The sequence below is a fragment of the Musa acuminata genome, unplaced genomic scaffold, assembly GCF_036884655.1.
Source record: "Musa acuminata AAA Group cultivar baxijiao unplaced genomic scaffold, Cavendish_Baxijiao_AAA HiC_scaffold_173, whole genome shotgun sequence".
NCBI lineage: Eukaryota > Viridiplantae > Streptophyta > Magnoliopsida > Zingiberales > Musaceae > Musa > Musa acuminata.
In genome coordinates, this window is record NW_027020446.1 from 7,501 (window position 1) to 32,500 (window position 25,000).

Genomic DNA, 25,000 nt, shown 5'->3' on the forward strand with positions numbered 1-25,000 from the left:
GACCGTATCGTGGAACAATAAGAACAATAAAAAAATTCTATTCACATACAATCATGAATGATTTAATTACTTCTACAAATGATTTAATTACTTCTACAAATGATTTAATTACTTCTACAGAAGAAGAAGATGTAGATTCCATAGAAACGTTTTGGATAAATAAGATTCATGGGCTCTTTCCTATTTCTAAAAATTCTCGAGAATTTGAACATGAAAAGAATCCGCTTGATGAGAAATCATCATTTAATTATATTGTTAATTTCTTAACGTCAATCGATGAATCTTCTTTATTTTTATTGGAAGAAGAAAGAAGAATTAATTCAGAAAGTAAAGCAAAATCCTTGAGATTTGTATTCGACATAATTACAACCAATCCAAATGATCAAACAACAACTGAAAAAAAATCCATTGGAATAGAAGAAAAAAAATCCATTGGAATAGAAGAAAAAAAATCCATTGGAATAGAAGAAATCAGTAAAAAGGTTCCTCGATGGTCATACAAATTGACCGATGAATTAGAAGGACTGGATCAAGAAAATGGAGAAGAACAGAAGGAAGATTATGAAATTTGTTCAAGAAAAGCGAAACGGGTGGTGATCTATACTGATAAAAATCTGGATACCGATACTGATAATATTGATCAAGCAGAAGCAGAAGCAGAAGCAGAAGCAGAAGCAGAAGAGGTGGCTTTGATACGTTATTCGCAACAACCAGATTTTAATCGGGGTATAATCCAAGGATCCATGCGTGCTCAAAGACGTAAAACAGTTATTTGGGAAATATTTCAAACAAATGTTCATTCCCCGCTTTTTTTGGATCGAATAGACAAAGTCTTTTTTTTTTCTTTTTTTGATAGATATAGATATCGAATAATTAATCTTATTTTTAGGAATTCCGTGGGGGGAAACCCAGAATCCGAAACTTCCGACTTTGAGGAGGAAGAGGAAGAGACAAACACTGGGAAAAAAAAAGACGAGGAGAAAAAAAAAAAAGAGGAAGATGAACGGATAACAATATCAGAAATTTGGGATAGCATTATATTTGCTCAAGCAATAAGAGGTTTGATGCTGATAACCCAATCTTTTTTTAGAAAAAACATTGTATTGCCTTCATTGATAATAGCTAAAAATATTGGACGTATGTTATTATTCCAATTCCCCGAGTGGTATGAGGATTTGAAGGAATGGAATAGAGAAATACATGTTAAATGCACCTATAATGGTGTTCCATTATCAGAAACAGAATTTCCCCAAGATTGGTTAACAGATGGTATTCAGATAAAGATTTTATTTCCTTTTCGTTTAAAACCTTGGCGAAGATCTAAAATACGATCTCATCATGGAGATCCAATGAAAAAAAAAGGAAAAAAAGAAAATTTTTGTTTTTTAACAGTTTGGGGAATGGAAACGGAACTCCCTTTTGGTTCTCCCCGAAAGCAACCTTCTTTTTTTGAACCCATATATAAGGAACTCAAAAAAAAAATTAGAAAAGTAAAAAAGAACTCTCTAAAAGTTTCAAAAGAAAAAAAAAGATGGGTCATCAAAATAGTTCTAGTTCTAAAACGAGTTCTAAAACGAGTTCTAAAACGAATAGTTCTAGTTCTAAAACGAATAGTTCTAGTTCTAAAACGAACAGTTCTAGTTCTAAAACGAATAATGAAGAAACTTGAAAAAGTGAACCAAATTTCTTTATTTGAATTGAGGAAGGGAAAAGTACATGAACCAAATGAAAATGCAAAAGATTCAAAAAAAAATAATCAGATTATTCACGAATCGACCATTCAAATTCGATCTATGAATTGGACAAATTATTTACTCATAGAAAAAAAAATGAAAGATCTTGCTGATAAGACAATCACAATAAGGAATCAAATAGAAGGAATCACAAAAGACAAGAAGAAAATAGTTCTAGCCTATCATGATAAAAGACCGGAATTACAAAAACATATTTGGCAGATACTTCAAAGAAAAAATACCCGATTAATACGCAAATCACATTATTTTATGAAATCTTTCATTGAAAAAATATACATAGATATCTTGCAATGTATGGTTACCATTTCTAAGGTTAATGCACAACTTTTAAAAAAAACAATTATCAATGAATCCATTTACAACGATGAAAGAAATCAAGAAGGAATTGATGAAACAGATCAAGATACAATGAACTTTATTTCGACTATAAAAAAGTCCTTTTCTAATCCTAATATTAGAAATGATTTAAACACTTATCACGACTTATCTTCCTTGTCCCAAGCATATGTATTTTACAAATTGTCACAAACCCAATTATTTAACAACCATCACCTGAGATCTGTACTTCAATATCACGATCACGGGACCTATCCTTTTATTAAAGACAAGATAAAGTATTATTGTATGACACGAGGAATATTTGATTCCAAATCAAGGTTTGATTCCAAATCAAGGCATAAGAAAATTAATAAGTCTGGAATGAATAAATGGAAAAACTGGTTAAAGGGTCATTATCAATATAATTTTTCTCGGAGCAAATGGTCTCGATTAGTACCGAAAAAATGGCGAAATAGAGTCAATCAACGTTGTACTATTCAAAATAAAGAATCAATGAAATTGTATTCATATAAAAAAGAAAAAGACCGATTAATTCATTACATGAATGAAAATTTTTGTGCAGTGGATTTATCGATGAGTCAAAAAGAAAAATTTAAAAAACACTACAGATATGATCTTTTATCACATGAATATATAAATTATGGGGATAGTAAGGACTCATACACACTGAAACCCGAATCGTTTTATGTATTGCTAAATATGACTATTGATGATTACCTAAAAAAAGGATATTTTATTGATACCCATAAAAATCTGGATAGAAAATATTTGGATTATAGAATTCTTCATTTTTGCCTTAGAAACAATAGTGATATTGAGAACAATAGTGATATTGAGAACAATAGTGATATTGAGAACAATAGTGATATTGAGGACTGGACCGATATGTATATCGGTACCGAAATTTATAAAAATACTAATAAAAATACTAAGACTAAGACTCATCAAAAAAAAATTTTTGATTGGATGGGAATGAATCGAAATTATTCTACCATATCAAATCTAGAACCTTGGTTCTTCCCAGAATTTGTGTTACCTTTTGATGCATATAAGATTAAACCGTGGATCATACCAATCAAATTACTTCTTTCTAATATTTATTATGAAAATGATATTAGTCAAAATCAAAATGAAAAAAATATTAGTCAAAATCAAAATGAAAAAAATATTAGTCAAAATCAAAATAAAAAAAATATTAGTCAAAATCAAAATAAAAAAAATATTAGTCAAAATCAAAATAAAAAAAATATTAGTCAAAATCAAAATAAAAAAAATATTAGTCAAAATCAAAATAAAAAAAATATTAGTCAAAATCAAAATAAAAAAAATATTAGTCAAAATCAAAATAAAAAAAATATTAGTCAAAATCAAAACATCAAAGATTCCGTTAAAATAGAATTTCAAAATTCCAACCAAGAAAAAGAGGGTCAATCAAATCTTGTATCAGATCCACAAAAACAAAACCAAAAGGAATATCTTGAAGAGGATTGCACGAGATCAAACATTAAAAAAGGTAAAAAAAAAAAAAAACAATCCAAGAAAAATAAGGAAGGAGAACTAGATTTGTTCCTGAAAAAATATTTTATTTTTCAATTAAGATGGGATGACCCCTTGAATCAAAAAATTATTAATAATGTTAGGATATATTGTCTCCTACTTAGATTGATAAATCCAAGGGAAATTGCTATATCCTCGATTCAAAGAGGAGAGATGCATCTGGATGTAATGCTGATTCAGAAAGATCTAGCTCTTACAGAATTAATAAAAAGGGGAATATTAATTATCGAACCAATTCGTCTATCTTTAAGAAGGGATGGAAAATTCATTATATATCAAACCATAAGTATTTCATTGATCGATAAGAGTAAACACCAAATTAATAGAAAATACATAAAGAAAAGATATGTTGATAAGAATAATTTGAAAAAATCCACTGGACGACATGGCAATATATTTGTGAATGGGGATCAAGATCATTATAATTTCTTTGTTCCTGAAAATATTCTATCTCCTAGACGTCGTAGAGAATTGAGAATTCTAATTTGTTTCAACTCTCATAATCGGGATATTGTGAATAGAAATCCAGTATTTTGCAACGAAAACAACATAAGAAACTCTGAACAATTTTTGAATGAGGACAAACGTCTTAATACGGATTTAAATAAATTAATTAAATGCAAATTGTTTCTTTGGCCCAATTACCGATTAGAAGATTTAGCTTGTATGAATCGCTATTGGTTTGATACCAATAATGGTAGTCGTTTCAGTATGTCAAGGATACGTATGTATCCACGATTCAGAATTATTTAATAGTATATTTCCTATATATCACATGCCGTTTTCAGTAAATAAAAACCGAAAGATGTACGCATATGGTGTGTTACGTTCTGGTACATGATACGTATTTACTTGTGTATCAATTCAATTGAATCTAGAAAGAAATCTACAGAATCTTTTTAGGTGCAAAGAAATCATTCTCTTTCGTAAATGCAGAAATATATTATCCTTTTCTTTTCTATCTAAATCAAATGGAAAATTTGATTTAGATAGAAACGGATAAATCTAAATTTTTGCGTGTACTAGATTAAAAAAAATTGACATAATATAATAATTATTATTTTATTTTTCCTGATCGGTAAAATCCATGGCATGGAAAAGAAAGAAAAGAAAAAGATAAAAAAAGTTTTATGGTCAAAAATTCATTCATTTCACTTCTTCCACAAGAAGAAAAAGAAGAAAACAGGGGTTCTGTTGAATTTCAAGTATTAAGTTTCACCAATAAGATACGAAGACTTACTTCACATTTGGAATTGCACAAAAGAGATTTTTTATCACAAAGAGGTCTACAAAAAATTCTGAGAAAACGTCAACGTCTGCTGGCTTATTTGTCAAAGAAAAATAGAGCGCGTTATAAGAAATTAATTGACCAGTTGGATATTCGGGAGCCAAAAAATCGTTAATTAAATCGTTTGAATTAGTATAGTAGTTATTAGATTTTTTATTTTGATGAACCTCCTACTTTTTTGAGGAATTCATGAAATAATGAATTAAGGAAGAAAAGATATGACTGTACCGGCTACAAAAAAAGATTTCATGATAGTTAATATGGGTCCTCACCACCCATCAATGCATGGTGTTCTTCGACTGATCGTTACTCTCGATGGTGAAGATGTTATTGACTGTGAACCCATATTGGGCTATTTACACAGAGGGATGGAAAAAATAGCGGAAAACCGAACAATTATACAATATCTGCCTTATGTAACACGTTGGGATTATTTAGCTACTATGTTCACAGAGGCAATAACGGTAAATGCACCAGAACAACTGGAAAATGTTCAAGTACCTAAAAGGGCTAGCTATATCAGAGTAATTATGCTGGAGCTGAGCCGTATAGCTTCTCATTTGTTATGGCTTGGGCCTTTTATGGCGGATATCGGCGCGCAGACTCCCTTTTTCTATATTTTCAGAGAGAGAGAATTGATATATGATTTATTCGAAGCCGCCACAGGTATGCGAATGATGCATAATTATTTCCGCATCGGAGGAGTAGCTGCCGATCTACCTTATGGCTGGATAGATAAATGTTTGGATTTTTGCGATTATTTTTTAACAGGAATTGTTGAATATCAAAAACTCATTACGCGAAATCCCATTTTTTTGGAGCGAGTCGAAGGATGTGGGCATTATTGGTGGAGAGGAAGCAATAAATTGGGGTTTATCAGGACCGATGTTACGAGCTTCTGGAACACAATGGGATCTTCGTAAAATTGATAATTATGAGTGTTACAATGAATTCGATTGGGAAGTCCAATGGCAAAAAGAAGGAGATTCGTTAGCTCGTTATTTAGTACGAATCGGTGAAATGAGGGAATCTATAAAAATAATTCAACAGGCTCTAGAAGGAATTCCTGGAGGACCCTATGAGAATTTAGAAGTCCGACGCTTTGATAGAGCAAAAAATTCCGAATGGAATGATTTTGAATATAGATTTATTAGTAAAAAACCTTCACCCAATTTTGAATTGTCGAAACAAGAACTTTACGTGAGAGTAGAAGCCCCAAAAGGGGAATTAGGAATTTATTTGATAGGAGATAATAGTGTTTTCCCTTGGAGATGGAAAATTCGTCCACCCGGCTTCATAAATTTGCAAATTCTTCCTCAGCTAGTTAAAAGAATGAAATTGGCTGATATCATGACGATACTAGGTAGTATAGATATCATTATGGGAGAGGTTGATCGTTGAAATGATAATTGATACGACAGAAGTACAAACTATCAATTCTTTTTCTATATCGGAATCCTTAAAAGAAGTATATGGACTCATATGGATCTTTGTACCCATTTTGACCCTTATATTGGGAATTACAATAGGGGTACTAGTAATTGTGTGGTTAGAAAGAGAAATATCTGCAGCGATACAACAACGTATTGGGCCTGAATATGCCGGCCCCTTGGGAATTCTTCAAGCTCTAGCAGATGGAACTAAACTACTTTTTAAAGAAGACCTTCTCCCATCTAGAGGAGATGTTCGTTTGTTTAGTATTGGACCGTCTATAGTGGTCATATCAATTCTACTAAGTTATTTAGTAATTCCTTTTGGGTATCGCCTCATTTTAGCCGATCTCAGTATAGGTGTTTTTTTATGGGTCGCCATTTCAAGTATTGCTCCTATTGGGCTTCTTATGTCAGGATACGGATCGAATAATAAATATTCCTTTTCAGGTGGTCTACGAGCTGCTGCTCAATCTATTAGTTATGAAATACCATTAACTCTATGTGTGTTATCAATATCTCTACGTGTGATTCGTTGAACATGAACTTTATACTTCTTTCCTAGAAGTAAAGGAAAGAAGTTGAATGTAATGTATTGAATAGGTATTTTATTTTTTATTCATCATTCGGGTCAATGAGTTAAACCAGATAGTTATATGAGTGAAACAAAACAACTTAGAAGTTTGCAGTAAGAAGATAAAATCTCATTTCATATGTACAAGAATAAAGTTGAAGTAAACATAAGCAGTGTAAACTGTTTACCCCAAGATTAAGATTCTTTCATTAGTCATCATATCTTGGAGCGGGTGTAAAAGATCAACTGTATGGAGTTTTCATTACTGTCTTGTATTTATTACCATGCCGTAGATCAATCAAAAATCAGTGGACGGTTAGGAACACCAAAGTGCACAAAGGATTAGTAATAGAGATAATGTAAGGTATCAAAAAAAGAGATATTTCTACAATTTATAAAACGAATAAAAATAGGGACTTTAAGTTGGTTTATATTTATAAATTTATAAAATATAAATTTATAAAAAAAATAAAAAAATGAATAAAGATATTGATGCATAAAATAAATAAAAGAATAGATAAGAAGAGATTCGTCCACCTCCCATGGATTTGATTCCTTCCCCTATAAAAAAACTTGCAATGCCAACCCCATTTGTAATTCCATCAATTATATATCTATCAAAAAACTGAGTTAGTTCGGTTAATCCCCTTATACCCATGGTAAAAACCTTAGTATAAAAAATATCTATGTAACCACGATTATATGACCAATTGTATATCCCATTTTTTATTTGGTCCAAGAGAATCCTTTTAGGACCACCTTTTACAAATGCATTGATAAAGTTCAAATTCCGGAAAAACGAATAAGCAGACCCATATAAGATATATGCTATGAATAGTCCGGAAATAGCTATACTTACTGAAAAAATTGCATTTGTAAAAAATTCATACCAATCCACAGAATAACTCGAATTTGGATGGAAAAGGTTTGTGAGTGGAGTTAACCATTTGGATAATATATCCAAATCTATTACTCCTTGATCAAAATGAATTCCTATTGATCCAACAAACAAAGTAAATAATACCAATATAAGCAGAGGAAATAGCATAGTATTGTCCACTTCGCGAGGGTACATAGAAGTGTACTTTTTTTCGAAAGAAGTATTAAAGTATCGTATGCATTTTTTTAGATTATTATCAATTTTATACATATCCTTTGAAAAAAAGAAGACCCTATTATTCATTGTTGATAAAGGTAAATTTCTATTGACTGCTTTGGCTACCTCCTTTCCCCATAGAGATATTGAATAGGACGAACTATTTTTTGTGCTACTGTAATCTTGAAAATGAACGCGCAAATGTCCATCAAAGGTAAGTAAATACACCCGAAACATATAAAATGCAGTCAATCCTGCTGTGAAACAAGCTATTATTGCGAAAATTGGTGAATACAACCAACTATCATTAAGAATTTCATCTTTGGACCAAAAACAAGCAAGAGGTGGAATACCGCAAATAGAAAGTGTACCCAATAAAAAAGTAGTTCTTGTAATTGGAACATATCTTCTTAAACCACCCATAAGAGCCATATTCTGACTTTTTTCTGGCGAATATCCAACAATAGGTTCCATTGAATGAATAATGGATCCGGATCCCAAAAACAATAAAGCTTTAGAATAGGCATGGGTAATCAAATGGAATAAAGCAGCTCGATAAGAACCTATACCTAGAGCTAACATAATATAACCCAATTGAGACATTGTAGAATAGGCTAAACTTCTTTTTATATCTCTTTGAGCAAGAGCCAAAGTAGCTCCTAGTAGTACTGTTATTACACCTATTAAAGATATGAAATTCATTATGTAAGGTATAGCTATGAAAATAGGAAGAAGTCGAGCTACAAGAAAAATTCCTGCTGCTACCATAGTAGCAGCGTGTATAAGAGCCGAGATGGGAGTGGGTCCTTCCATGGCATCGGGTAACCATACGTGAAGGGGGAATTGTGCGGATTTAGCAACTGCACCAATGAATAATAAAGAGGCACACAAAGTAGCAAATAAAGAACTGACACCATTATTATGGATCAAGTTATTAGTTATTTCGAACAAATCCCGAAATTCGAAACTACCTGTTATCCAATAAAAACCTAAAATTCCTAATAATAAACCAAAATCCCCTACACGGTTAGTTACAAAAGCTTTTTGACAAGCACTTGCTGCAGTCGGTCGTGTGAACCAAAATCCTATTAATAAATAGGAACACATCCCCACCAGTTCCCAAAAAATATAAATTTGTATCAAATTGGAACTGGTAACTAATCCCAACATGGAAGCATTGAAAAAACTCATATAAGCAAAAAATCTCAGATATCCTTGATCATGAGACATATAATTGTCACTATAAATAAGAACCAAGATTCCAACAGTAGTAATTAGTATTGACATAATAGAACTAAGTGGGTCGATCAAATATCCGAACTCTAAGGAAAAATCATTATTGATGGTCCAAGACCATAGATATTGATAGATAGAACTTCCATGTATTTGTTGAATAGATAAATTGGCTGAAAACCCCATAACTATACTTAACAGTAAAACACTAGGAAAAGCCCATATACGACGAATATTTTTTGTTGCTGTCGGAATCAGTAGAAGTCCAAATCCTATTGACACAGTAACTGGAAGTGGAAGAAAAGGTATTATCCATGCATATTGATATGTATGTTCCATAAGAAAACAAAATGAAATCTTTAATAATTCTACTATTCTAGTCTAGTCTTAGTAGAATATTCTATTCTGGTAATTTATAGCCATATTATATAGTATAATAAGAAAAAAGAGTTATACCAAAAGGAGTACTTGATTCTAATTATGTTTTAATAAAATTATATGTTTTAATAGGTTTAAAATATATTTTCAAACAGGTTTTAAATATATTTTTTAATAGGTTTTAAATATATTTTTTAATAGGTTTTAAACATATTCGAAAATGCTTTTTTTAAAACTATTCTACCAGGGAATAAGTATAGATAATGACTAAAAGGAACAATCTATTTTGAACAAAACAATACATGTCTTTCACATACAACGATAAAAACTGGTAACCCTTTTTGAATGGCAGTTCCCAAAAAGCGTACTTCTATGTCAAAAAAACGTATTCGTAAAAATATTTGGAAAAAAAAAGGATTTTTAGCTGCAGTAAAGGCTTTTTCCTTAGCGAAATCGGTTTCCACCGGACGTTCAAAAAGTTTTTTTGTGCAACAAACAAATAATAAAGTCTTGGAATAATCGGAATTGACATACCCGAAGAACTTCGAATTTTTTAAGATGAACGATTCACATTAATTAATGTATTGAACTCCTCAATATCAATATGAGTTAGAACTAGCTGTTGTAGTATGTAGATGTGGTATGTAGAATAAAGGTATGTATATCGAATTCTGAATATTTTTTCTATCTACTTTTTTCACAATAGAAAAATATTTTTCTATTGTGAAAAGTAGAGTATGATTACGATAGAAATGAAAATTCTTTTGTTTCTTATATGCCTAACAAAAACCTAATTAGTTTGGTAAATCTTACCATTATGCATTATATATATAATGAAGAGACCATTATATATAATATGAAGAGTATTAATACTCTAATGATACTAAGGAATGATACTAAGGTGTCGAAATCGTTAGAAAATTTCAAATTCTTTTGATTTAGTGATGAAATTGTTATACATATGAAATCCTGGTTATTTAATCTTCTTCATTGAAAAAAAAAATATTTTTTTTTTCATTTTGTTTGAATCTATGAAATCAAATCGGATAAATAAAAAACGAATCAAAAAATAGAAAATGAACAATTCTTAGTTCTATACCTCGACAGACAACAAAACTATTGAGTTCTAACTGTTTTGGAAGAACTTAGTTTCTAGTACGCGAAAGTTTATTATTAAAACTAAACTTACTAAAACTAAACTTACTTTATTATTAAAACTAAACTTACAATGATCCCAACTAAAGATTCTTTTTTTGAATAGAGATTCAAATAGGAATTTAAATGAATTTTGATTTATCGATTCTAATGTTTACTAAACTATATTGAATCCTTGATTCTCGACGATTCAACATGAATTGACTATTATTATTTCAAGTAAGCCGCCATGGTGAAATTGGTAGACACGCTGCTCTTAGGAAGCAGTGCTAGAGCATCTCGGTTCGAGTCCGAGTGGCGGCATCCTTGAAATCCTAGAAAATAAATCCTCTAAAAGAGACACAATGGATCCTATAATGTATTCAATTCTCGATTTAAATTCTCTAATGGGACCCCTTTTTATGATATTTACAACTTTAGAACATATATTAACTCATATCTCTTTTTCGATAATTTCAATTGTGATTACGATTCATTTAATGATCTTATTAGTCCGCGAAATCGTAGGATTGCGTGATTCATTGGAAAAAGGGATGATAGCCACTTTTTTCTCTATAACAGGATTATTAGTTTCTCGTTGGATTTCTTCAGGACATTTTCCGTTAAGTAATTTATACGAGTCATTAATCTTCCTTTCGTGCAGTTTCTCCATTATTCATATGATTTCCAAGATGGGGAACCATAAAAATGATTTAAGCACAATAACCGCACCAAGTACCATTTTTACACAAGGCTTTGCCACGTCGGGTTTTTTAACTGAAATGCATCAATCCGCAATATTAGTACCTGCTCTACAATCTCAGTGGTTAATGATGCACGTAAGTATGATGTTATTAAGCTATGCAGCTCTTTTATGCGGATCACTATTATCAGTCGCTCTTCTAGTCATTACATTTCGAAAAAACATCGATATTTTTTGTAAAGGTAATAATTTCTTAATTAAACCATTTTTCTTTGGTGAGATTCAATATTTGAATGAAAAAAGAAGTGTTTTTAAAAACACTTCTTTTCTTTCATTTCGAAATTATTATAAATATCAATTGACTCAACGTTTGGATTATTGGAGTTATCGTGTCATTAGTTTAGGATTTACCTTTTTAACCATAGGCATTCTTTGTGGAGCAGTATGGGCTAATGAGGCATGGGGATCTTATTGGAATTGGGACCCCAAAGAAACTTGGGCTTTTATTACTTGGACCATATTCGCGATTTATTTACATACTAGAACTAGAATACATATTAGAAGTAGAACAAATCAAAGTTTGCAAAGTATGAATTCGGCACTTGTGGCTTCTATAGGATTTCTTATAATTTGGGTATGTTATTTTGGAATCAATCTATTAGGAATAGGTCTACATAGTTATGGTTCATTCACATTAACATCTACTTGAATAAACTACACAGATAAATAATTGAATAAACTACATAAAGAATACATAAGAACATCATCCCATATATATATAAAAAGCTTCTTGTTTGTGCGAGTTTTTGAGAACCGTTTGAATCATTCCTTATTCAAAACGGTTCTCAAAAACTCAAAATGCATCTCATTACAATTCTAATTCACTTTATTCTTTTGCATTGTACAGCGAACGATTTTAAAAATCTTAAAATCAAAGACAAAAATTATATTTCCGTATTATTAATGAAAGACTATCGATGAAAGTAATTAGATAGGATAGCTTGCACCCTGTCAACTGATAGCGAGAGAACGAAATCCGGATAAATACCAATACCTATTACGGGTAGAAAGATACAGATTGAAACAAATAGTTCTCGTGGTCCAGAATCCGCAAAATTAGAGTTTGGAACATTGAATAGCTTGTATCCATAGAACATCTGACGTAACATAGATAATAAATAAATAGGAGTTAATATCATTCCAATTGCCATTACAAAAGTAATTAGCATTTTTGGCATTAAAAGGTATTTTGGACTAGTAATTATTCCAAAAAATACTAATAATTCCGCAACAAAACCACTCATTCCTGGCAATGCAAGAGAAGCCATCGAAAAACTACTGAACATGGTAAATAGTTTTGGCATTGGGATCGATACCCCCCCCATTTCGTCGAGATAAACAAGACGTATTCTATCACAACTCGTTCCTGCCAAGAAAAAAAGCGCAGCACCAATAAATCCATGAGAGAGTATTTGTAAAATGGCACCGTTGAGTCCCATTCCGGTTATAGAACCAATTCCTATAATTGTGAAACCCATGTGAGATACAGAGGAATAGGCTATTCTTTTTTTTAAATTCCGTTGACCGAGAGAGGTTGAAGCTGCATAGATTATTTGAATCGTTCCCACTATTACCAACCAGGGAGAAAATATAGAATGAGCGTGGGGTAATAATTCCATATTGATCCGAATAAGTCCATATGCGCCCATTTTTAATAAGATTCCAGCTAGAAGCATACATGTACTGTAATGTGCTTCTCCATGGGTATCTGGTAACCACGTATGTAGGGGTATAATCGGCGATTTGACAGCATAAGCAATAAGGAATCCAAAATATAATATTATTTCCAATGCCACAGGATATGATTGATTAGTTAATTTTGAAAAATCTAATGTGGGTTCATTAGGGCCATATAAACCCATACCTAGAACTCCTATTAAGAGAAAAATGGAGCCCCCCGCAGTGTACAAAATAAACTTTGTGGCCGAGTAGAGACGTTTCTTTCCCCCCCACATGGATAAAAGTAAATAAACAGGAATTAATTCTAACTCCCACAGCATGAAAAAAAGTAAAAGGTCTCTAGAAGAAAATAATCCTATTTGACCGCTGTACATTGCTAACATGAGAAAATAGAACAATCGCGAATTTCGAGTAACTGGCCAAGCCGCTAAGGTAGCTAAAGTGGTGATAAATCCTGTCAGTAAAATAGGTCCTATGGAAAGCCCATCGATTCCCAGTCTCCAGTGAAAATCAAAAACATCTATCCATTTTAAATCTTCCTCCAATTGGGTTAATGGATCGTCCAATTGGAAATGATAACAGAAAACATAGGTTGTTAGAAGGAGTTCCAACGAGCATATACATATAGCATACCACCTAAACATCTTATTTCCTTTATGAGGAAGAAAGAAAATGGAAGAACCGACGGATATCGGCAAAACAACAAGTATTGTTAACCAAGGAAAATAACTCGTGATAAAGACAAGATACGTTTGACCAGAAAAACCCGTGCTCGGAATAGAATAATATATTTTCTCGAGTACGGGCTTTTGTCGGTAAAGAGGAATCAATTGATTCAAGTGGATTTTTTTGTAACGTATCAATAACCTAGACCCATGCTGCGAGTTGTTTCATATGATAAATAAACACGGACACTCAAAAAATCCGTGGGGCAGGCGGATTCACATCTCTTACAACCCACACAGTCCTCGGTTCTTGGTGCGGAAGCAATTTGCTTAGCTTTACATCCGTCCCAAGGTATCATTTCCAATACGTCTGTGGGGCAGGCTCGTACACATTGAGTACACCCTATACATGTATCATAAATTTTTACTGAATGTGACATTGGATCTATAAATTCCAGATTTTAACATCAAAAATTTTCAATCTGGTAGAAAATTAGTATTTATATTATAGACACCAGACGAAGCAGTGGTTTATTAAAATTTTAAGAATCAATATATTTCTAAATCTGTTCATGAGAAAAAGCCAAGAGACTTTGATTTCCGTTTCAAAAATCATGATCATACGAGTCACATGTGTAAATAAAAATTGGCCGACAAAACAAATTGATCAATCATTCAAATCAATATTTCAATATTCATATTTTCAATATGAAATATGAATATATAAAAATAAAACTAAATTAGTAATTTAATTTATTTTCGTAATATGATTAACATATTATTATTTAATAATATTATTTTTATTATTTTATTATAATATTTATAATATTATGCAGTATATTATTATATAATACATTTATATTATTATATAATACATTAAAAATACATTAAAAACATTAAAATTTAAATACATTAAAATTAAATAAAATAAACAAATAAAAAACGAAATAAAAAAATTATAATACCAATTAAATTAAGAATATAATTATTTTTCATTAATGGAATATGAAAGTGAAAGAATAGAAATAGAAAAATATTCCAATTTCATTTATATTTTCTTATGCTTTATCATGTTGTGTGGTGTCTTGATTTATATGATCATTATAACTGATTATTCAATATATGATCATGATAATTATCACTAATTATTCAACAAATTCGATTGATTGATACGAGTTGATTTTCTGTTTCGATGAATCGACGAAACAATAGCTAGACCAATAGCTGCTTCAGCAGCTGCAACAGCTATAATAAAGATTGAGAAAATGTTTCCTTTTAATTGGCGACTATCAAATATATCAGAAAATGTTACAAGATTAATATTAACCGAATTTAGTATAAGCTCAAGACACATAAGTGCTCTAACCATGTTTCGACTTGTGATCAATCCATAGAGACCGATAGAAAATAAATAAACACTCAAAAAAAGTACATGCTCGAACATCATTGACTAACTCCTTATCAATCTCGATTCATTTCAATATGAACAATTGAAGCGATTCGATTTTTTATTTATTTAGAACTTCTAAAATTCTAAAAACTTTTTAATTCTTTTAAAATTCTAAGTATTTATTATTGGCGAGCCATAGTAATTGCACCTATCAAGGAAACTAAAAGAATTATAGAAATTAGTTCAAAGGGAAGATAAAAATCTGTCGATAAATGAATCCCAATTTGTTGAACGTTACTTATTAGGTCCTGTTCTATAATCTGGTTTGATCTTGTAGTCCAAATAATTCCGTACCATGACGTATCTGGTATAGTAGTAATTAGTGAAAAAAGAATACTTGTACAAACCAGTGAAGTGACTCCATCTCCAATGGTCCAAAAATACGAATCATTGGAATATTCTGAACCATTCATGAACATTACCGCAAATATGATTAAGACATTTACGGCTCCCACATAAATAAGTAGCTGTGCGGCAGCTACAAAAAAAGAGTTCGATGGAATGTAGAATAAGGATATACAAACAAGAACCAATCCCAATGAAAAAGCAGAATAAATAGGATTGGTAAGTAATACTACCCCCAGACCCCCTAATATAAGAACTGACCCCAGAAATGCTACAAGAATATCATGTATTGGTCCAGGTAAATCCATTATGTATAATATGTAAAAAAAAAAATATATAAGTCAAATCATGACCTTACTAAATGGTCCAGGAAAGGAAAAGGGTTACCCCATTTTTATTGTATATGATATGTTCCTAATTGAATTAAATCTTAATATGGATTAATTTAATATTAATTTTATATATAGATATAATTATTTTATTGGGCCAATCCTACTTACTTTTTATCCAAAAGAAAAAGAATAAAAAAAGTAGTTGAAATTGTATATTTCGAAATTCCCGTGATAAAAATATTATAAGTTTAAATCAAAGAGTGATTCTCACCAATCTATAGTTACTAATTAAATCTATAGTTACTAATTATTATTTGTAGTTACTGACCAACCAAAATAAAAAAGTTTTGATCTTTTATATCAAAACAAAATCTTAGTAATCGGTAATCGTTCTTGAATCAAAGGGTTTATCTTTATCTATTTTGATTTGAGTCGAATTCATAACTGTTTGAATTGTGTAATCTTCAATTACTGACATTGGTAACCGACTCAAAGCAATTTGATTATAATTCAATTCGTGACGATCATAAGTAGAAAGCTCATATTCTTCAGTCATTGATAAACAGTTTGTTGGACAATACTCGACACAGTTACCACAAAATATACAGACCCCGAAATCAATACTATAATTAAGCAATTGTTTCTTTTTCATATCTCTTTCCAATCTCCAATCAACAACAGGTAGATCTATTGGGCATACACGAACACATACTTCGCAAGCAATACATTTATCAAATTCAAAGTGAATTCGACCACGAAAACGTTCTGACGTAATTGATTTCTCATAAGGATATTGAATAGTTACAGGTAAACGGTTTGTGTGGGATAAGGTAATTATGAAACTTTGACCAATATACCTTGCAGCTCGTATTGTTTGTTGACCATAATTCATGAACCCAGTTACCATGGGAAACATATTGTAGATATCCATAAATAAATTGATGTTTCTTTCTCTTGTTTGAAAGAGGTTATGAATCTAGAATATCGTTATCGTATTCTGTTATTTTATAGTGAAACAAGTTGGGAAGAAGTTGTCAATAATAGATTACCCAAAGAAATAGGTAAAAGAAATTTCCATCCAAGATTTAATAGCTGGTCCATTCTCATCCTAGGTAAAGTCCATCTTGTTGTGATAGAAATGAACAGAAACAAATAAGCTTTAACTAATGTAATAAAGATACCAATTGTCATTCCAAAGACTCCAGCTATTTTTTTTATTCCGAAAAGCTCAGGAATGGATATGTACGGAATAGATAAATTCCACCCACCTAAGTAAAGAACCGTTACGAATAACGAAGAAGCTAATAGATTTAGGTAAGAAGCAAGATAAAATAAACCAAATCTGATACCAGAATATTCGGTTTGATAACCTGCTACTAATTCCTCCTCTGCTTCTGGTAAATCAAAGGGCAATCTCTCACATTCAGCTAGAGAAGAAATTATGAAAACTATAAATCCTATGGGCTGACGCCATAGATTCCACCCCCAAAAGCCATATTTGGACTGTGCTTCAACTATATCAACTGTACTTGAACTGTTAGATAATTATAGTCGATAATAACATTACTGTTTCCATCGCTATTCCAAAACCGTACATGAGACCTCAGCTTCATACGGCTCCTCTATGGCCACAAATAAATGTAAGGACTAGTTCGATATTATCACCCCTTTTCTTTTGGGATAACTAGAATAAAGATATATCAGAGAGTCCGAAATTAAACCAATGGAATTCCGTTTGCTAGAATAAGAAAAAGTGCTTCGGAATTAATCTCATCCCTTATGATAATAAAAATGTATTTTTCTTTGTTCGGTAATAACTCAGCCCTTCAATAAAATACTCGTTATATCAATAAATCTAAAGAATTTAAAGAATTAGGAATTAGTCCATTAATTGTGATAGGAATTCCACCCATATGGATGGGAAAAAAGAATAAATAAATATCTTTTTTTTATTAATTCGATTATTACATTCCATTTCTTTTGTTCCTGTTCTTCTATCTCAGAAGAGGGTACTTTGAAAAAAAAAGAATAAGGGATTAATTCGTTCTGGATAGTCATTTCTTTAATCAGTGAATAGGAGCATACTCTAGATCGGAATCGTAGGGAAGTACTGCTTGATCATTTCTACCAACTTAAAGTCCCTATTTTTATTCGTTTTATAAATTGTAGAAATATCTCTTTTTTTGATACCTTACATTATCTCTATTACTAATCCTTTGTGCACTTTGGTGTTCCTAACCGTCCACTGATTTTTGATTGATCTACGGCATGGTAATAAATACAAGACAGTAATGAAAACTCCATACAGTTGATCTTTTACACCCGCTCCAAGATATGATGACTAATGAAAGAATCTTAATCTTGGGGTAAACAGTTTACACTGCTTATGTTTACTTCAACTTTATTCTTGTACATATGAAATGAGATTTTATCTTCTTACTGCAAACTTCTAAGTTGTTTTGTTTCACTCATATAACTATCTGGTTTAACTCATTGACCCGAATGATGAATAAAAAATAAAATACCTATTCAATACATTACATTCAACTTCTTTCCTTTACTTCTAGGAAAGAAGTATAAAGTTCATGTTCAACGAATCACACGTAGAGATATTGATAACACACATAGAGTTAATGGTATTTCATAACTAATAGATTGAGCAGCAGCTCGTAGACCACCTGAAAAGGAATATTTATTATTCGATCCGTATCCTGACATAAGAAGCCCAATAGGAGCAATACTTGAAATGGCGACCCATAAAAAAACACCTATACTGAGATCGGCTAAAATGAGGCGATACCCAAAAGGAATTACTAAATAACTTAGTAGAATTGATATGACCACTATAGACGGTCCAATACTAAACAAACGAACATCTCCTCTAGATGGGAGAAGGTCTTCTTTAAAAAGTAGTTTAGTTCCATCTGCTAGAGCTTGAAGAATTCCCAAGGGGCCGGCATATTCAGGCCCAATACGTTGTTGTATCGCTGCAGATATTTCTCTTTCTAACCACACAATTACTAGTACCCCTATTGTAATTCCCAATATAAGGGTCAAAATGGGTACAAAGATCCATATGAGTCCATATACTTCTTTTAAGGATTCCGATATAGAAAAAGAATTGATAGTTTGTACTTCTGTCGTATCAATTATCATTTCAACGATCAACCTCTCCCATAATGATATCTATACTACCTAGTATCGTCATGATATCAGCCAATTTCATTCTTTTAACTAGCTGAGGAAGAATTTGCAAATTTATGAAGCCGGGTGGACGAATTTTCCATCTCCAAGGGAAAACACTATTATCTCCTATCAAATAAATTCCTAATTCCCCTTTTGGGGCTTCTACTCTCACGTAAAGTTCTTGTTTCGACAATTCAAAATTGGGTGAAGGTTTTTTACTAATAAATCTATATTCAAAATCATTCCATTCGGAATTTTTTGCTCTATCAAAGCGTCGGACTTCTAAATTCTCATAGGGTCCTCCAGGAATTCCTTCTAGAGCCTGTTGAATTATTTTTATAGATTCCCTCATTTCACCGATTCGTACTAAATAACGAGCTAACGAATCTCCTTCTTTTTGCCATTGGACTTCCCAATCGAATTCATTGTAACACTCATAATTATCAATTTTACGAAGATCCCATTGTGTTCCAGAAGCTCGTAACATCGGTCCTGATAAACCCCAATTTATTGCTTCCTCTCCACCAATAATGCCCACGTCCTTCGACTCGCTCCAAAAAAATGGGATTTCGCGTAATGAGTTTTTGATATTCAACAATTCCTGTTAAAAAATAATCGCAAAAATCCAAACATTTATCTATCCAGCCATAAGGTAGATCGGCAGCTACTCCTCCGATGCGGAAATAATTATGCATCATTCGCATACCTGTGGCGGCTTCGAATAAATCATATATCAATTCTCTCTCTCTGAAAATATAGAAAAAGGGAGTCTGCGCGCCGATATCCGCCATAAAAGGCCCAAGCCATAACAAATGAGAAGCTATACGGCTCAGCTCCAGCATAATTACTCTGATATAGCTAGCCCTTTTAGGTACTTGAACATTTTCCAGTTGTTCTGGTGCATTTACCGTTATTGCCTCTGTGAACATAGTAGCTAAATAATCCCAACGTGTTACATAAGGCAGATATTGTATAATTGTTCGGTTTTCCGCTATTTTTTCCATCCCTCTGTGTAAATAGCCCAATATGGGTTCACAGTCAATAACATCTTCACCATCGAGAGTAACGATCAGTCGAAGAACACCATGCATTGATGGGTGGTGAGGACCCATATTAACTATCATGAAATCTTTTTTTGTAGCCGGTACAGTCATATCTTTTCTTCCTTAATTCATTATTTCATGAATTCCTCAAAAAAGTAGGAGGTTCATCAAAATAAAAAATCTAATAACTACTATACTAATTCAAACGATTTAATTAACGATTTTTTGGCTCCCGAATATCCAACTGGTCAATTAATTTCTTATAACGCGCTCTATTTTTCTTTGACAAATAAGCCAGCAGACGTTGACGTTTTCTCAGAATTTTTTGTAGACCTCTTTGTGATAAAAAATCTCTTTTGTGCAATTCCAAATGTGAAGTAAGTCTTCGTATCTTATTGGTGAAACTTAATACTTGAAATTCAACAGAACCCCTGTTTTCTTCTTTTTCTTCTTGTGGAAGAAGTGAAATGAATGAATTTTTGACCATAAAACTTTTTTTATCTTTTTCTTTTCTTTCTTTTCCATGCCATGGATTTTACCGATCAGGAAAAATAAAATAATAATTATTATATTATGTCAATTTTTTTTAATCTAGTACACGCAAAAATTTAGATTTATCCGTTTCTATCTAAATCAAATTTTCCATTTGATTTAGATAGAAAAGAAAAGGATAATATATTTCTGCATTTACGAAAGAGAATGATTTCTTTGCACCTAAAAAGATTCTGTAGATTTCTTTCTAGATTCAATTGAATTGATACACAAGTAAATACGTATCATGTACCAGAACGTAACACACCATATGCGTACATCTTTCGGTTTTTATTTACTGAAAACGGCATGTGATATATAGGAAATATACTATTAAATAATTCTGAATCGTGGATACATACGTATCCTTGACATACTGAAACGACTACCATTATTGGTATCAAACCAATAGCGATTCATACAAGCTAAATCTTCTAATCGGTAATTGGGCCAAAGAAACAATTTGCATTTAATTAATTTATTTAAATCCGTATTAAGACGTTTGTCCTCATTCAAAAATTGTTCAGAGTTTCTTATGTTGTTTTCGTTGCAAAATACTGGATTTCTATTCACAATATCCCGATTATGAGAGTTGAAACAAATTAGAATTCTCAATTCTCTACGACGTCTAGGAGATAGAATATTTTCAGGAACAAAGAAATTATAATGATCTTGATCCCCATTCACAAATATATTGCCATGTCGTCCAGTGGATTTTTTCAAATTATTCTTATCAACATATCTTTTCTTTATGTATTTTCTATTAATTTGGTGTTTACTCTTATCGATCAATGAAATACTTATGGTTTGATATATAATGAATTTTCCATCCCTTCTTAAAGATAGACGAATTGGTTCGATAATTAATATTCCCCTTTTTATTAATTCTGTAAGAGCTAGATCTTTCTGAATCAGCATTACATCCAGATGCATCTCTCCTCTTTGAATCGAGGATATAGCAATTTCCCTTGGATTTATCAATCTAAGTAGGAGACAATATATCCTAACATTATTAATAATTTTTTGATTCAAGGGGTCATCCCATCTTAATTGAAAAATAAAATATTTTTTCAGGAACAAATCTAGTTCTCCTTCCTTATTTTTCTTGGATTGTTTTTTTTTTTTTTTACCTTTTTTAATGTTTGATCTCGTGCAATCCTCTTCAAGATATTCCTTTTGGTTTTGTTTTTGTGGATCTGATACAAGATTTGATTGACCCTCTTTTTCTTGGTTGGAATTTTGAAATTCTATTTTAACGGAATCTTTGATGTTTTGATTTTGACTAATATTTTTTTTATTTTGATTTTGACTAATATTTTTTTTATTTTGATTTTGACTAATATTTTTTTTATTTTGATTTTGACTAATATTTTTTTTATTTTGATTTTGACTAATATTTTTTTTATTTTGATTTTGACTAATATTTTTTTTATTTTGATTTTGACTAATATTTTTTTTATTTTGATTTTGACTAATATTTTTTTCATTTTGATTTTGACTAATATTTTTTTCATTTTGATTTTGACTAATATCATTTTCATAATAAATATTAGAAAGAAGTAATTTGATTGGTATGATCCACGGTTTAATCTTATATGCATCAAAAGGTAACACAAATTCTGGGAAGAACCAAGGTTCTAGATTTGATATGGTAGAATAATTTCGATTCATTCCCATCCAATCAAAAATTTTTTTTTGATGAGTCTTAGTCTTAGTATTTTTATTAGTATTTTTATAAATTTCGGTACCGATATACATATCGGTCCAGTCCTCAATATCACTATTGTTCTCAATATCACTATTGTTCTCAATATCACTATTGTTCTCAATATCACTATTGTTTCTAAGGCAAAAATGAAGAATTCTATAATCCAAATATTTTCTATCCAGATTTTTATGGGTATCAATAAAATATCCTTTTTTTAGGTAATCATCAATAGTCATATTTAGCAATACATAAAACGATTCGGGTTTCAGTGTGTATGAGTCCTTACTATCCCCATAATTTATATATTCATGTGATAAAAGATCATATCTGTAGTGTTTTTTAAATTTTTCTTTTTGACTCATCGATAAATCCACTGCACAAAAATTTTCATTCATGTAATGAATTAATCGGTCTTTTTCTTTTTTATATGAATACAATTTCATTGATTCTTTATTTTGAATAGTACAACGTTGATTGACTCTATTTCGCCATTTTTTCGGTACTAATCGAGACCATTTGCTCCGAGAAAAATTATATTGATAATGACCCTTTAACCAGTTTTTCCATTTATTCATTCCAGACTTATTAATTTTCTTATGCCTTGATTTGGAATCAAACCTTGATTTGGAATCAAATATTCCTCGTGTCATACAATAATACTTTATCTTGTCTTTAATAAAAGGATAGGTCCCGTGATCGTGATATTGAAGTACAGATCTCAGGTGATGGTTGTTAAATAATTGGGTTTGTGACAATTTGTAAAATACATATGCTTGGGACAAGGAAGATAAGTCGTGATAAGTGTTTAAATCATTTCTAATATTAGGATTAGAAAAGGACTTTTTTATAGTCGAAATAAAGTTCATTGTATCTTGATCTGTTTCATCAATTCCTTCTTGATTTCTTTCATCGTTGTAAATGGATTCATTGATAATTGTTTTTTTTAAAAGTTGTGCATTAACCTTAGAAATGGTAACCATACATTGCAAGATATCTATGTATATTTTTTCAATGAAAGATTTCATAAAATAATGTGATTTGCGTATTAATCGGGTATTTTTTCTTTGAAGTATCTGCCAAATATGTTTTTGTAATTCCGGTCTTTTATCATGATAGGCTAGAACTATTTTCTTCTTGTCTTTTGTGATTCCTTCTATTTGATTCCTTATTGTGATTGTCTTATCAGCAAGATCTTTCATTTTTTTTTCTATGAGTAAATAATTTGTCCAATTCATAGATCGAATTTGAATGGTCGATTCGTGAATAATCTGATTATTTTTTTTTGAATCTTTTGCATTTTCATTTGGTTCATGTACTTTTCCCTTCCTCAATTCAAATAAAGAAATTTGGTTCACTTTTTCAAGTTTCTTCATTATTCGTTTTAGAACTAGAACTGTTCGTTTTAGAACTAGAACTATTCGTTTTAGAACTAGAACTATTCGTTTTAGAACTCGTTTTAGAACTCGTTTTAGAACTAGAACTATTTTGATGACCCATCTTTTTTTTTCTTTTGAAACTTTTAGAGAGTTCTTTTTTACTTTTCTAATTTTTTTTTTGAGTTCCTTATATATGGGTTCAAAAAAAGAAGGTTGCTTTCGGGGAGAACCAAAAGGGAGTTCCGTTTCCATTCCCCAAACTGTTAAAAAACAAAAATTTTCTTTTTTTCCTTTTTTTTTCATTGGATCTCCATGATGAGATCGTATTTTAGATCTTCGCCAAGGTTTTAAACGAAAAGGAAATAAAATCTTTATCTGAATACCATCTGTTAACCAATCTTGGGGAAATTCTGTTTCTGATAATGGAACACCATTATAGGTGCATTTAACATGTATTTCTCTATTCCATTCCTTCAAATCCTCATACCACTCGGGGAATTGGAATAATAACATACGTCCAATATTTTTAGCTATTATCAATGAAGGCAATACAATGTTTTTTCTAAAAAAAGATTGGGTTATCAGCATCAAACCTCTTATTGCTTGAGCAAATATAATGCTATCCCAAATTTCTGATATTGTTATCCGTTCATCTTCCTCTTTTTTTTTTTTCTCCTCGTCTTTTTTTTTCCCAGTGTTTGTCTCTTCCTCTTCCTCCTCAAAGTCGGAAGTTTCGGATTCTGGGTTTCCCCCCACGGAATTCCTAAAAATAAGATTAATTATTCGATATCTATATCTATCAAAAAAAGAAAAAAAAAAGACTTTGTCTATTCGATCCAAAAAAAGCGGGGAATGAACATTTGTTTGAAATATTTCCCAAATAACTGTTTTACGTCTTTGAGCACGCATGGATCCTTGGATTATACCCCGATTAAAATCTGGTTGTTGCGAATAACGTATCAAAGCCACCTCTTCTGCTTCTGCTTCTGCTTCTGCTTCTGCTTCTGCTTGATCAATATTATCAGTATCGGTATCCAGATTTTTATCAGTATAGATCACCACCCGTTTCGCTTTTCTTGAACAAATTTCATAATCTTCCTTCTGTTCTTCTCCATTTTCTTGATCCAGTCCTTCTAAT

At 31.2% G+C, this 25,000-nt stretch overlaps 1 long non-coding RNA gene across 1 annotated transcript; it reads left to right on the forward strand.

Annotated features, from left to right (window-relative positions):
- The first annotated feature begins 6,748 nt into the window (after window positions 1-6,748).
- On the forward strand, window positions 6,749-13,631 carry LOC135656513 (uncharacterized). The gene is made up of 2 exons (XR_010504268.1): window positions 6,749-9,804; window positions 9,851-13,631. It is a non-coding gene; the product is annotated as an uncharacterized LOC135656513 (long non-coding RNA).
- Window positions 13,632-25,000: the final 11,369 nt, after the last annotated feature.